The 13804-nt window shown below is 35.2% G+C and overlaps 1 long non-coding RNA gene across 4 annotated transcripts; it reads right to left on the bottom strand.

The window, feature by feature from the left end:
* Positions 1-9209: 9209 nt before the first annotated feature.
* LOC136248678 (uncharacterized) lies at positions 9210-10955 on the bottom strand. Of its 4 annotated transcripts, none has more exons than XR_010697799.1 (8): positions 10862-10955; positions 10315-10615; positions 9959-10248; positions 9798-9908; positions 9701-9748; positions 9596-9646; positions 9462-9546; positions 9210-9407 (listed from the first exon to the last, which is right to left on the bottom strand). It is a non-coding gene; the product is annotated as an uncharacterized lncRNA (long non-coding RNA). The 4 variants fall into 4 exon arrangements; XR_010697797.1 differs by having other exon boundaries at positions 9959-10314; positions 10393-10615; XR_010697796.1 differs by having other exon boundaries at positions 9954-10615.
* Positions 10956-13804: the final 2849 nt, after the last annotated feature.

Here is a 13804-nt window from a genome sequence, read left to right as displayed (position 1 = left end):
ATGTGATCGCAGTATTCTTATGAACACTTGTACCTTACAGTTAGTACATATGGGTGTATAATGTAAATAAATTATTGCTGTATATACGCTCATCCTATATTTAAGTAACTCGAAATATGAATACAAAGTGATTTAATAACACTCCTTTGAAATATGACATAAGGTAGTTATAATTACAGTATATCATTTATAGGTGGAAATGGGTAGAGTAAAATGGAGTTCAGTTTATTTGTAATATTGCTCTAATAATTCTTTGTGAATATCACGCATCCTACATATTACTTTACTATTATACTTATTTTGAGCTACAAGTCAAGTACATTCTGCTAAAAGAGATTTATTAAAATGTAGACTTATGGAGCTACTGTATTAAGAGCAATGATGCACACATTTTGTTCTATGACAACAGTTACTGTTCTTCAAACTTTAACTGATGATACTAGATGCTATTTTGTAAATAAAATTGAGGATTACTTTCCTCCAACAATAAAATAACTGATGTACATCACCTTATAATAACTTAATTATTCTACTGAATTTTTGATTTGGTTCCACACAATCAGGCTTTGATAGGTAAAACTCTCCTATTATGTATACAGAGATGTGATTCTTTACTTCATGAAAACTGGATATGTGTGGAAGCCCATTTCAGTCATAAATACTTCGTAAAGGACAAAGAGATTTAGCACACATGCTATGCATCACAGATATAAATTAAACGGCTAGCATAATAATAAGAATAAGGCATGCACTTTAATAAGGATAATGCATACTCAATATTTCATCCCCTCTTTATGAAATCTCTATCAACACAATTCAGTTGAAAAACAAAACAAATTTCTTAGTAAATGAACTCAAATAATTATAAGCATGCATTACTTTTTGTCAATTGACTGATGATAATAAACACGTTTGTTTACATGTATATACATATCAAATTGATTGAAAATGGTACACACGTACATACATCTGTACAGAACAACAGGAATACAAGCAAAAATTGCAGAAGTTAAACCAATATTATTTTATTCCTCTTAAGACTTAAAATTGAATCAAAATACTCCAAAGAAATATGTATGACTTGCTTATACAGGTGCTCAGAGTAGGACATCAGTTATGGTGTTGAAATAGGAGGACATCAGACATCAGTTACAGTATATACTGTATGTGATCTGAGTTGATGGCAAGATACTAAACTGCAGTGGCCAAACACAATAGGGATAATATCCACAGTAGGCACCAGCCTATTATGCTTTTAATTTTGCCTATTATGTTATGCTGCAGTGCTAATTTTTTTACCCATTATGCTCAAAATTTTTGCTACAGTTCCCATGTTTTGTTACTTTCTAATGGATAATGGTAAACTTTTGCTCATGAACAACTGGTTAAATGTAAAAAGTACTCATTGCACATTAAGAATTTGGCTGCATTGTAAATTATAACAACAGTCATGTTAAATGACTATGTAAAGCCATACCAGTAGCATTGAATGTTCTATTATTGTAAGTCAACCTTTCTCTATGGCATGCATTTTTGCATACAGTATGACAATTATTCTGCCTATTATGCTAGCATTATGCTTGATTCTTTCAGGCACCTATTACTCTCAAAATTATGCCAGCATAATAGGCTGGTGCCTAATCCACAGGTTTGATAGTAGCCAGTGAACACTTGCTTAGCAGACACTTTCTCATTCTCCAGAGCAGGAAATCTTCTGAATTATAATCCTGTGGTCTTTCTTTGCAGACATTGTGATGTCCAGTCAGTCATGACTAACTGTGAGGTCAGTAATCACCCCCAAAGTAACACAATTAGTCAGCTACATGTATATAATCTATACTTTCAGTCATGCTAGCTTGTATATAGCACCTAGGGAGATATTAAAGGTAGCACAGAAGTGCCAATACACTAATCTGGAAATAATATTATTTCAATAAAGATATTGGTGGAAGCCGGGCAGCTAGGACATGCTAAATAGTCCCTCCGCATTGCATGGAAATACATGTAATTGATACAACACAAAAGGGATGGAAATAATTAACACAACACAAAAGGGACAGGGAGTCGTTTTAATTTAACCTGGTACACACAGCAATTGGCTGTGCACAACCAGAGAATCCCCCTGCAATGTTAACACACTCTGAACAAGCTAAATTCATAAACTTGCCATGCAATTGGCTTAGCACTCAAACAATGATTCCATCTACAGACCAGAGACTTGCACGGTGAAAGCAAACGGGTAGCAAGTCTTCACCAGTGGATAGCGAGAAGTCTGTACATAATAGGACAGCTTCACAACACGCATAGTTGGTAAGTCTCCAAATGGGAGGATAAATAGATAATGACACTCAATAATAGCACAACAGGGTAACTTTAAGCAGCTGTTGACAGTAATGACCTTACAAAACATCACATCAACTTGAGCTTTTTCAGACTTGGTCCATTCTGCAACACCAAACCAATAATATTATAGAAGGGGATTACAAAACACAGACATTACGTTAAACCACTCATGAAGGAGAGACCTGAGACCTCCACACCAATGGAATATCTTACTTAATAATGCATTTACGCTCATAATATTCAATACCACCTGACTCAGGTAGCCCTATAAGTAGAGGTACGCTATAGCCATTATTCATCTCACCAATGTCAACATTCAATTCAATTGAATAGGAATTGTTTCACTTCTACATCACCAAAATAACTTCACTCAATGAATCACATTTAGGCTTTCTCGTTTTGTGGTTATTACCAACTTGGTTATATTTATATTATTTAGTGGCTTCTTTCAAAGATTTCAAAATTTCAGCTAATCTCCTTTATTACATGTGCTGCCATCTTGAAATGCAATTGAACTAATAAATGTAATGGTCAGAACAGGCATGTCCACTAAATAAGACCTGTACACACCAGCTCCTTCTCTCACATTGTGGCCTCCCCAGGGTCTCATCACACCTCAGATAAGATGGATACTCCATCACAAGGCAGCACAGTTCCTCATAAAAATGGTCTAGTGACTACCACCCAAGCTGTGTACATAAGTTTCATCCAATTCCATCATCAGCACAAACTCACCTCTTCTATTACTTGCTACTATTTGACATCTTTCAATATTTATCAACCATACCACTTCCAAGTACTGCAAGTTTCAGTAGAACTATGTACAAAATTCAGCAGTCGACTTGGTAAGTAATGGTAAGTCCCTCATGCTTACCACAGTACAACTTACCTCAGAGGAATTCGTGCATGAAAAATTCTTATATTCTGCAAAGTCCAAACACCAAATTTTATAATAATTCTATACATGTGCTATAGAATAATACTCTGTATGAAATATATAGTTCTGTTCTGTAGGAAGTAACTGATATGTAACAGCAAGTTTCATTAATCAGTGAATTCATTAACTGTTACTAGGAGACCAGAACAGCTTTGAGAATGAATATTGTTGAGAGACTGAGACAATTTATTCAGAGTCTGAGAAGCCCAAGAAGTACACAATGATTTTACACATACAGAGTGTAAAATAATAGCAGGACTAACTTAAAGTTATTAAAGTACTTCATTAAGTGTTACATGACTATAGTATGCATATGTGTGTATATCAAAAAAATGTACTAATATAGTTAGATACAAAATATTGTCTTCACATTAGCATAATCTTTGTAATACTGTATAGAATTAAAATCTCATTCTTGCTGCCTGAAACCAAAACTTTTTTATTACATACATACATACACATTGAAATGTTTTTATTACCATTTTTGCAGTTTTGCTAAATCTATTCAATGACAGATCGCTAGTGACAAGTCAATGTGTTTAGGAAATTCCATATTCCAGCTATTGTGGCTAGCCCCTTTGGCTGATACCTATATACATTATAGAGGATAAAGTCATCACTGGTATGGAATGTTTCTAAAGTTCATGAGATTGTCATAGAATTAAAATTTTACCTATAAGCAAATACATTTAATCATTATATGGTTCAATTGGTAAACAGGATACAATGCATTTTTATTACTGAGAGTTTTGTTGTTCTACTGAATTGTGAAAACATACAAAGGATGTAAATAGTAAGCATGTGTCACAAGTGTGTCCATTCACTAACTCAAAAGTTTCTGCTATGGATTCAATCCATTGATGTCAATAATTTTGAATTCTTAAAAATACAAATCCAGTGATGAGCAAGACTTAATAATTTACTTTTCACAACTGAGTAATAAACAAGCTAGAACAATCATGCACACTGCTGGTTCATGATAGTTGTAGCTACAAGCAAATATGGGAACACAACAAGTAATGGAGACAATAATTTATAACTTCATCTCTTCAATAACTGACTTCACATTATTTTTACATGAATGAGCATCACATCAGCTTGTATACCCTTTGGAGCTACTTTCACTATTAAAAATGTATTTACTAGAAACACACATTCTTAGGGTATGTACAGTTATCAATTACTGCACTTTAAAAGAGACACCTGATGCCTGTATACAATAAAACACATAGCCATGAGCAATATTAATTGTGAAAATACAATTCAGTGAAATGATAATTTTTATAATACGGAGAAATCTAATTTGAACTGACCAAAACATCTTTTGGGGATTATGTTAAAGGATGTATGGGTAAGTCATGCAGAATACATAGTGACAAGTAGACTATGTTCCTATACAATCTATACCTTACTGAGACTATAAAATAGCATCAGGATTTGTGAAAGTATCATTAGTTGAGTTTGAAGAAAATAAAAATTTATATACAGCTGTAAAAGAACAAAATGTGTACATCATTGCTGTTGGCACTTATGATGTCTTTAATATTTGCAATCCAAAGTGCTCCAATGGACAGACAACCTAGACAGCTAAATACAATGGAACAGAGTTTGAAGAATGAAACACTACTGACCTGCCTTTATTGTGCAGCTGACTGTATCAAAACTAGCATTCAAAAATTAGCTGAGGTAAGAAGACTTACATTGCTTGTTGTGGCTATATAAATGAGCTAATTAAAATAAAAACTTTGGTTTATGTACATTCTCATTTGCCAAATGTAATTACAGTATAATGTCAATATGCATAAGCACAGTCTGCATGATTATTATCTCTAACAAATATATTTCAGAAAGACAATGTTTCCATAATACTGAAGAAGAATGACACAGAAGACAACATCGATTGTACTGATTCACTCAATACAACTGCAATGTCATTCAAGTTGCAATTACAACAGCATTTAAATAACAATAGACAACCTCGCTGTTACAGTAGTGTTGAGACTAGACTTGATTTCATTAATACCCATGCCATCCATTTGACAAATAATGCTAGATTCCAACAAGGAATTCCAGTAAGAATATATAGAAGTTTAAGCTTCACTATACTAATTTTATGTTGTGTTCAACAGGACACAGATTGTGATATCCAAGATTACTATCTTAGTGTTGAAATGATGGGGAGGAATTCACAAAATATCACTAAAGAAAATGAAATCATAAGCAACTGGGTAGAAGAGTTAGATCTAAAGATAGAAAGAGTTCCAGATTCATGTGATTGCATTGCCTATATGAACAATTGTATCCTACATTGCAATTAAGTGTATTATGCAGTGTAATGCCAATTAATGAAGCAACGATTTTTGTACTGTGTTTATGTAATTTAATATATTCTTATGAAATATGAAATACAAAATAAGTATCATCCACAAGTATTCTGTTTCTTTAAGCCTACAAGTCTTGTATAGTAAACAAAGAACATGTTCAGTTAGCAATTAATTTAATTCTTAAGATCACTTTCTATTGTCTATGCACTAAAGGTTATTTGTACGCTAACTGCTGATATATTAAATTCTGTATTGGTGACATTAAGATATTAGATTATACATGTACAGAGCATGGTCTACTTAATAATATTCACATTCTTTAGAATAATATAGTTGATCAGTGAATTTATACATACAACCAGAAAAACAACTTAAGAAGCATCCTCCTTGGTTCTACTTAAACTGACAATCATATTTTAGGCTATAATTTAAAATCTAGAAGGATAAATAAGAAAACAATTAATACTTAAGCTGTTTGTACAAAGATTTTACAGTTGCCAAAACTGGTTATTACATGTAAAACAGTTGAAATTAGTGTGCTAGGAAGATATCAACATAGCTGTATTCAGGAAATCAAGAATTTTTACTTATTGACTTATACAGCTGTAAGATCAGGGTCTTTACAACATTGCTCATACGTGCATGGCATGCTAACAGAGAAGTTTCTTGGCTAAAAACTGCAGTTAGTGAACACTGTAGCAAAGCTATTTTTTCTATGTTGTTATTATATGATGTAATCAGTTATTTTGTACAACAATTTTGACCAAGCCATGCTCACACAGATCTCTTTAATAAAATCTGATTGTGGTTATACATGACCGAGGACTGAACTACTGTAACAGTATAATTATATTGCTCATCATGAGTATAGAATAATATTATGTAGCTAGGATGTAATAATAATCATAACTCAAGGTGTTTTATTTGACATTAACAAACAGTATGATAGTACTGTTTAATAGGGTTCTCTTTGAAAGTGACAGATGCCACAAAATACCATGTTGAAAAATCATCATTTGCATAATACAGAAGCTACTCAACAAAAGTCACCTTTAACTAACTCTCTTATTCCATTCAACATCAGATATTATGTATCTACATATTTATAAATGTAGTGTGTAACCTGGAACAAATTTTAAGCTATGTAGCTACAACACCTACAATCTTCACAAATACATTTTGCTCTAAAATATTTTTGCTTAATTTATACTATTTAGCCATGCATGTACAAGCTTAACTAGCAGTAACTTTAGTGGATTAAAGCTAATATTACTGGCATTTTAAATTGGAGCATTAAATCTATAATGTTGTTAATCTAAGAACCATTTTCCCTTATTTAATACAGACCTTGCGTAATTTTAATATGCCAGCATAATAAAGGGGGAGTGCTGGCAATACAAATAAAATGCTAGCATAATTATTATAAAGCTCAATTCCATAAAAATACATTGATATTCCCAAATAGAGTGGTCTGTGGAAACTGCAAACTGCAATAGAGCACTCAAATGAATTCTACATAACTTGGATCATGTAACCTCCAAAGAAGAGATGGCATTTCTTGCTAGATCTAGATGCTTTAATCTCGTAAAACTTGCCAGTGATCTCCCAAGGTGAGTAATTTTCTCATGATAGGAACCAGGAAGAGCCAATGAACGTACATCCTCTTTAAATAAACAAGCATACGTGCAGTAATATATAAGAATACATCACATTTAACACGACGACTCATCATTGTGAACGTACTAACTCACCTAAAGTATCTATTGTAAGGTTAAGTCGGTTTCTGATCCATTTTTCCGTAATAACCAGATTCCCAGCCATTCCTATACTAATGCAGCAACCGCGCACATTTGAAAAATGTAATTATAAATCTTTAAAAATCCGAATTACTTTTCTTCTACGCATGCGCGTGTTTGAATTTTTAAGGACAGTACGATTTTTTTACTCCGCGCTAAACTCTATTTCATGCCACAACACACACAGACACTTGGGTTGACCTGGCCGTGCACCAAGCAAGAGTTTAATGACTGTTTGAAAATAATTATTTACAAAACACCATCATAGCTAACTATGAAACACCATAGATACTGGAAACACTATCCAACACATTAATAACTGCCATGTGGTCAGTGATTTGTAGACCTGTGTGATGCTACTGCAGGGTCTGCAACAATAAAGTATCGGTTTTGTCTAAATTTTAGAGACAGCCGACCCCAAATCTGCCCCCCAAGGGAAAAAACCTCCACTGAACAAAAACCACATGGGTAAAAAAGAACAGTTGGAGGAAAAAACCATACATGATGCATGCAGCTGTAGCACCACATGTGCATCACTCTCGAACACAAACTGCAATAACAATAACCACAAGCAAGATTAAGCACATGGATGAATACATATATAATAGTCCAGAGTCTAGTCAAATTGAGTAGGCTCATCATCTAGCTAATGTCTGTAAAGGAAAAATAAAAAAAATTAACATTAACTGAAGTCAACACCACACATCACATCCATTACACACTAACATCCCTCAATAAAAATGAAGCAACAGGAGCTTGGTAAACGGCCTACAATTTCCCTAGCAACCAATCATTCATTTAAATACCCCCAATTATCCCGCCACTCATGCGAAATAACGTACCGCGGAGAGCGTATTTTCTGTCTAATATTGCATAACCGACAGAAAATACCACTCCCCCGCTAAACTCTATTGCATGCCGCAACACACACAGACACTTGGGTTGGCCTGGCCGTGCACCAAGCACCGGCACTTACTATGTATATAGACGCACTCTAGAGGTACAAAGAGCGGGGCTCAGTATATATAAGGCTCAGATGCCTAATCTTTGTGTAACTTCTAAGAGAGAATCAACTAAGTCTTTAACATAGCCATCCTTGGCGCTATCTGGGGACCAATGACCATGCCTCTTGAATAATCTGTCTGGTATTCCAGCTTGAGCTGCAGCAGTAGCACCTCCTGACCTAAGGCTGAAAATCTGAACTTAGAGAACCCACCATGCTCCACCTCTGATAGTCACGGTAAGGTACAGATTGTAAAGCTAGACTATTTGTCACTATTCTGCATGACTATATGTGCATCCTTTTAACATTACACTACCAGATACAGTGCATGAAATTTCCATGAAAGTAACCATGAAATACCCATGAAAATATCTATGATTTATCCCATGGATATTAACGTTTCATGGGTACTGCACCCATGAAATCTCTGCAACACCATGAAATTACCATGATAATCTGATCAATAGACATATTTCATGGCCCATGAAACAACCCATTGAATAACATGAATTGACTTTCATGGTACATTTCATAGGGGAGATTTAAAATTTCATGGAAAAATCATAGACGTTTCATGGCATACTTCTCTGGTAGTGATACACACTGTTAAAAATAAGGAGTAACTGTTACTCCCCTAGGGGAGTTCCCAGTGTAGGGAGGATTTAACACCCCTATATTTTTGTGGAGAGTAACTAACACCCCACAAAGGAGTAACAGGAACTCTTTGAAAAATCTATTGTAGGGAGTTCTAGTTACTCTAGGAGAGTTTACATAAGCATGCAAGGCGTTTCCTTTACTCCATGAAATTCTGCAAATAACTCCGTATAAAATTTCAAATGATGTTAAAGACATACAGCAAAACTGTAACAAAATATTTACAATATCCAGCTTTATAATATTGGAAAGTCTCTGAAAAAAATAGACCAGTAGCAAGGCTTCATCAGCAAACGATGCTTCACTGCCACTTCACTGGAGTTACTTCCTGCCACATGACATGTTATCAGCTGTTGTAAATAGCAGTATAGTAAAGAAATATTCAACAATCATATACTTGTTACCTTTATGGCTGAAGGTACGTCACACACAGTTGCCAACAAAGTTGTGAAAACAATTCTTCCAGACCAGCAGCATTGGTAGTGTAAACTAAAAAGGCAAACAGTTGCTATCATACAAAACAGCACTTTTTTTCTACCTGGAGTTCATCATTTTGTTTGTCTATTTGTTCACTGATTTCTTGTGGCACCTGTAATATATGTTTACAAATTGGTGCACAGTCACTGTATGTTAACACACTTACTGGATGTTGTAAAAATTCTATGTTCTCAGTGACATTGAGACATCCATGCTAAAAAAGCAAACATGTGCTTATGTAACTATAAACATTATCTCCTTACAGGTCAAGAATAACTTGGAAAGTTGATGAAGTTGAAGACACACAATGTACATTGTATCAAAGATTCTTGTTAACTGCAGACGATACATCTTACTAGTTAATTCCAGTGAATCTCTGCATGTAATTATGTAAAAAGACAATGATACAGGCTACTGACCTTACCAGGCAATATCATTGTGTCCGGCTGCTAACGTCAACTGAAGGCAAACGGACATGATATGTACGCCATGTTTAAGTTAGGTGGCTTTCCTCTCCTCCCTCAAGTCTTCAACTTCTTACACACTGACTACTAGTAGCTAGCGGCGAGCTTGAATGGGCTGAATACTGTACGTACCAGTCAGTGCGGATACGACTGAGTCCGCCGAATTTTCAGTATTCTCTTTCCCTGAGTCTTGAACTATTTCTGCCGTATCACAATAAGGCGCCTAAACTTTCACGAGCAGTGGTGACTTCTGTTGGAGCCAGTTTAATAAACCGGTGTGTCACACGAGACGACTCAGATATGAGCTCAAACGTACCTGAAGAAACAATGAACGAGATAGACTCTAGTGAACGTCCAGTAATTATTCACGAACAAGCAAACAGTTTAGTATCACCTTTCAAGCACTACAATTCCTCAGAGAAGCAAACCGCTTTCAACTACTCAACACGGCTCTGTTGTTAAAGAAGCCGTTTCTATGGTAATACTCTTCACTATAAATAATGCGCTTGTAATAGAAATGGTATTTAATAATTATACATACGTATTTCAAAATATTCTTGAGTAACAATTCGTCCTGTTTTCGTACTCTCTGTTTCCTTCACTATGTCTTGGTTAGCCTGTAAAATAAAACATGAGTAAATGGCTGCCATTGAAAAGGAAGCCTAAATAATTACTTTCCTTTTGTACATTGAGTGGCTAGAATTGAACAGGTTAGTTAATGGAGAAAATAACATAGTGAGACAGCTATAACCTGCATGTGGCTCATTCATATGTGGCCTCAGCCGGCATACTGGCTCACTGAGTTCACCTTAGCTACTAGCTAGCTGGTAATGGGAACTCTTCAGTTTGGTGCCTTCACTTACTTGGAGTTCTCTTTACCCTTAGTGGGTTACTGTTACTCTCCTAGTAATCCAAACTCCCCTTTCAGAGTAAAATATTTCACTCCCCTAGTTACTGTTAGCTACTCCCCTGTTTTAACAGTGCAGTATATCCCCAGCAGTATCAGAACTACAGGTTTCTTCTTATCATGAATATTAACATCAAAAAAATTCTGTGTACTGCACTATTATTGTAGTTTAATATTTGTCATGACTTTATGATCTATTGTTGCTTGGCTACAGATGGCAGATGTCTCTTAAAGGACAGTAACTTATGTTTGGATAACTGCATTAAATAATTGGGTTTCTGATAAACCCATGAATTTTTATGACAGGCTCAAAATAATGTGATGGTATTGCATTTATTGTATTCTATAACAATCTGATAATAATAGATAAAGTTAGCTATACAATTATGATGCCTCTATTCATTGTGTTGTATTATGTTCCCATATTAACTAATAATAACTAATAATAATAATAGCTATCTAATAATGTCCTTGAGGTGTGGGTCCACCTTGGAATCTAGACTTCTATAAAAAGCGAGGGTTCCACTCTTAAAAGACAACACGATAATTATTTCAGAGACACTTATTGCGTAAGAAGATAAAAGATAACTGCTTCAAGTGATATTTATACCATTTGGAAAACAAAAAGAGTATAATATACGTAGCTAGCTAGATAAAAAGTAAACAAACTAGCTATTAAAAAATTTAAATTTTAAAAGCAAGTAATTCCGGATTGGACCAAGGATTGGACAACTACAGTACTTGCTAAAATGCTTTAATCTCTACTTTTGACTAATTTCATGGTCTCATTTCACGATGCTAGCTAGCCAAAAGTAGGCATTAAAGTGTGTCACTTTTCATCTAGTAGACGTCTAATCTTGTCTCCTTACTTTTTACTGCTGGATCATTTCTCATTATTTTCAGCTGTAACATTTTTGAACTTGTTTCTTTACTTATTGTAGCATGTATATTACACCAATGCCTCCTTCCTTTTAAAATTTAAATAGCTTGTGAAATGTTTTTATTACCATTTTTTTGCAGTTTTGCTAAATCTATTCAATGACAGATTGCTAGTGACAAGTCAATGTGTTTAGGAAATTCCATATTCCAGCTATTGTGGCTAGCTCCTTTGGCTGATACCTATATCAAGACACATGGTAGTGTGTCGTGCGGCCCAAGAAGTCGGCGTGCCACCCGTGAGTATATTAACAGGAAGAAAGAAACGCAATTTTCACACCTATGTAGCTCTGTGATCCCTTATCCGATTGGAACCAAATTTGCTACAGAAGTGTCGGCCAGCTAGAGGAGTCTACACACTAAGTTTGAAGAAAATCGCTCCAGCCATTTCCGAGATACGAGCGAACAAAATTTCGTTTTAATTTCTTGGGTTTTTTTCTTCTATACATCTTCCATTCGCACACTTCGCAAAATCCGCCATAAAACACAAATGCGTGCTCGGATTGAGCTGGAATTTGGCACACTAAAGAGCTCATTAAGGCGGATTCCAGTACCAGCTTTGGTAGGAATCCGATGAACATTCACGGAGTTATGACTGGTTATTTGCGTGAAATAAAGTCGAAGGTCTGTCACGCCTACAGGGTAAACTCCTTTGAGGAATCAATTGAAAATTGATATGTAGATGGAGCAACCATCGTAGGAGTACCTTTTTGTGGTTTGAAAGGAATCGGGATAAAGACCATGGAGATATGACACAAAACCCGACCTGTGTCAAAATTACGCGATCGATTTTTATGTTTTAAAAAAATATTAGTTTTCGTGTCTACCAGGCAAACCGCTTAGAGCAACGAGCTGAAAATCAGTATGTAGCTGGAATAATCATCATAGAAAGTCCTTGCAGTAGTACAGAAGAATCGGATTACAAACCACTGAGTTATGATTCGAAAGACAACTACATGTAACAAATGCGAGATCGAGATACTCTAATAGAACAGTCACCCTAATAAAGTATTCAGCTGCATTTATAATTTACTCAATTATAATAAAAAAGTAAGAAGAAGAAGGCAGCACACTGATGGTCCACTGACATCCTGTGTCAGTGGCCGGAAGCTAAATTGTAGTAGTGATTAGCTACAAAGTTACTTACTAGTCTAAGATTACTTAAAAGGGGGGGAATTAACAGTTAAAGGGAGTTGAAGTTAGGTTGGTGAGGGATCTTTGAACACTTTGAGCATGGACATAGAAATGAAAAAGAGCAGGTGTTGTTGGAGGTGAAATTGGCAGTGAAATGATTCTACAGATAATCTAAAAGTTTGGCCTTTATCTTGAGTGGGTTGTCCTGGTAGTTGATAACGGGAAGGGCATTCCAGATGCGAGGAAGCCGGTTAAAATAAAAGTTACTAGTGGAATTGTCAGGTAATCTTGTTTGGAGTAGCTTGTTTCCAGAAGCTAGACGTGTGTGACCAGTTGCAAATTTAATGAAATTATTGATGTCAAATCCATTGTGGGGGTTGTGGAGATTTTTAAGAAAGAACATCACATCATTTACATCAAGAATGTACATCAGGGGTAGCATATGGAGATTAATAAGACGAGACTTTTAGTCAGTACAGTATTCATTTATAATGTATTTAGTTGCACGCCTCTGAACACGTTCGAGTTGCTGAATGTGCTTAATTAGGTGGGGTTTCCAGATGACCGAGCAGTAGAAAAACTGGGATCTTATATTACATTGCAAGTTATTCTGTAGGGAATTCAGCTACAAACAAGTCACTCTGTAGTCAGATCAGCCAGAAGAAGGTACCTAATAGAGAGTTTAGCTAAAAAAAAGAAACCATCATGTAGAGAGTTCAGCTCAAAAAAAATGCCCTGTAGAGAGATCAGCTAGAAGAAGTTACCTTGTAAAGAGTTCAGTTACAAAGAAACAATCATGCAAAGAGTTCAGCTGCAAACAAATCACCCA

Source organism: Dysidea avara, chromosome 1 (genome assembly GCF_963678975.1).
Source record: "Dysidea avara chromosome 1, odDysAvar1.4, whole genome shotgun sequence".
In the NCBI taxonomy this organism is placed as follows: domain Eukaryota; kingdom Metazoa; phylum Porifera; class Demospongiae; order Dictyoceratida; family Dysideidae; genus Dysidea; species Dysidea avara.
This window is presented reverse-complemented; position numbering and strand designations above follow the sequence as displayed.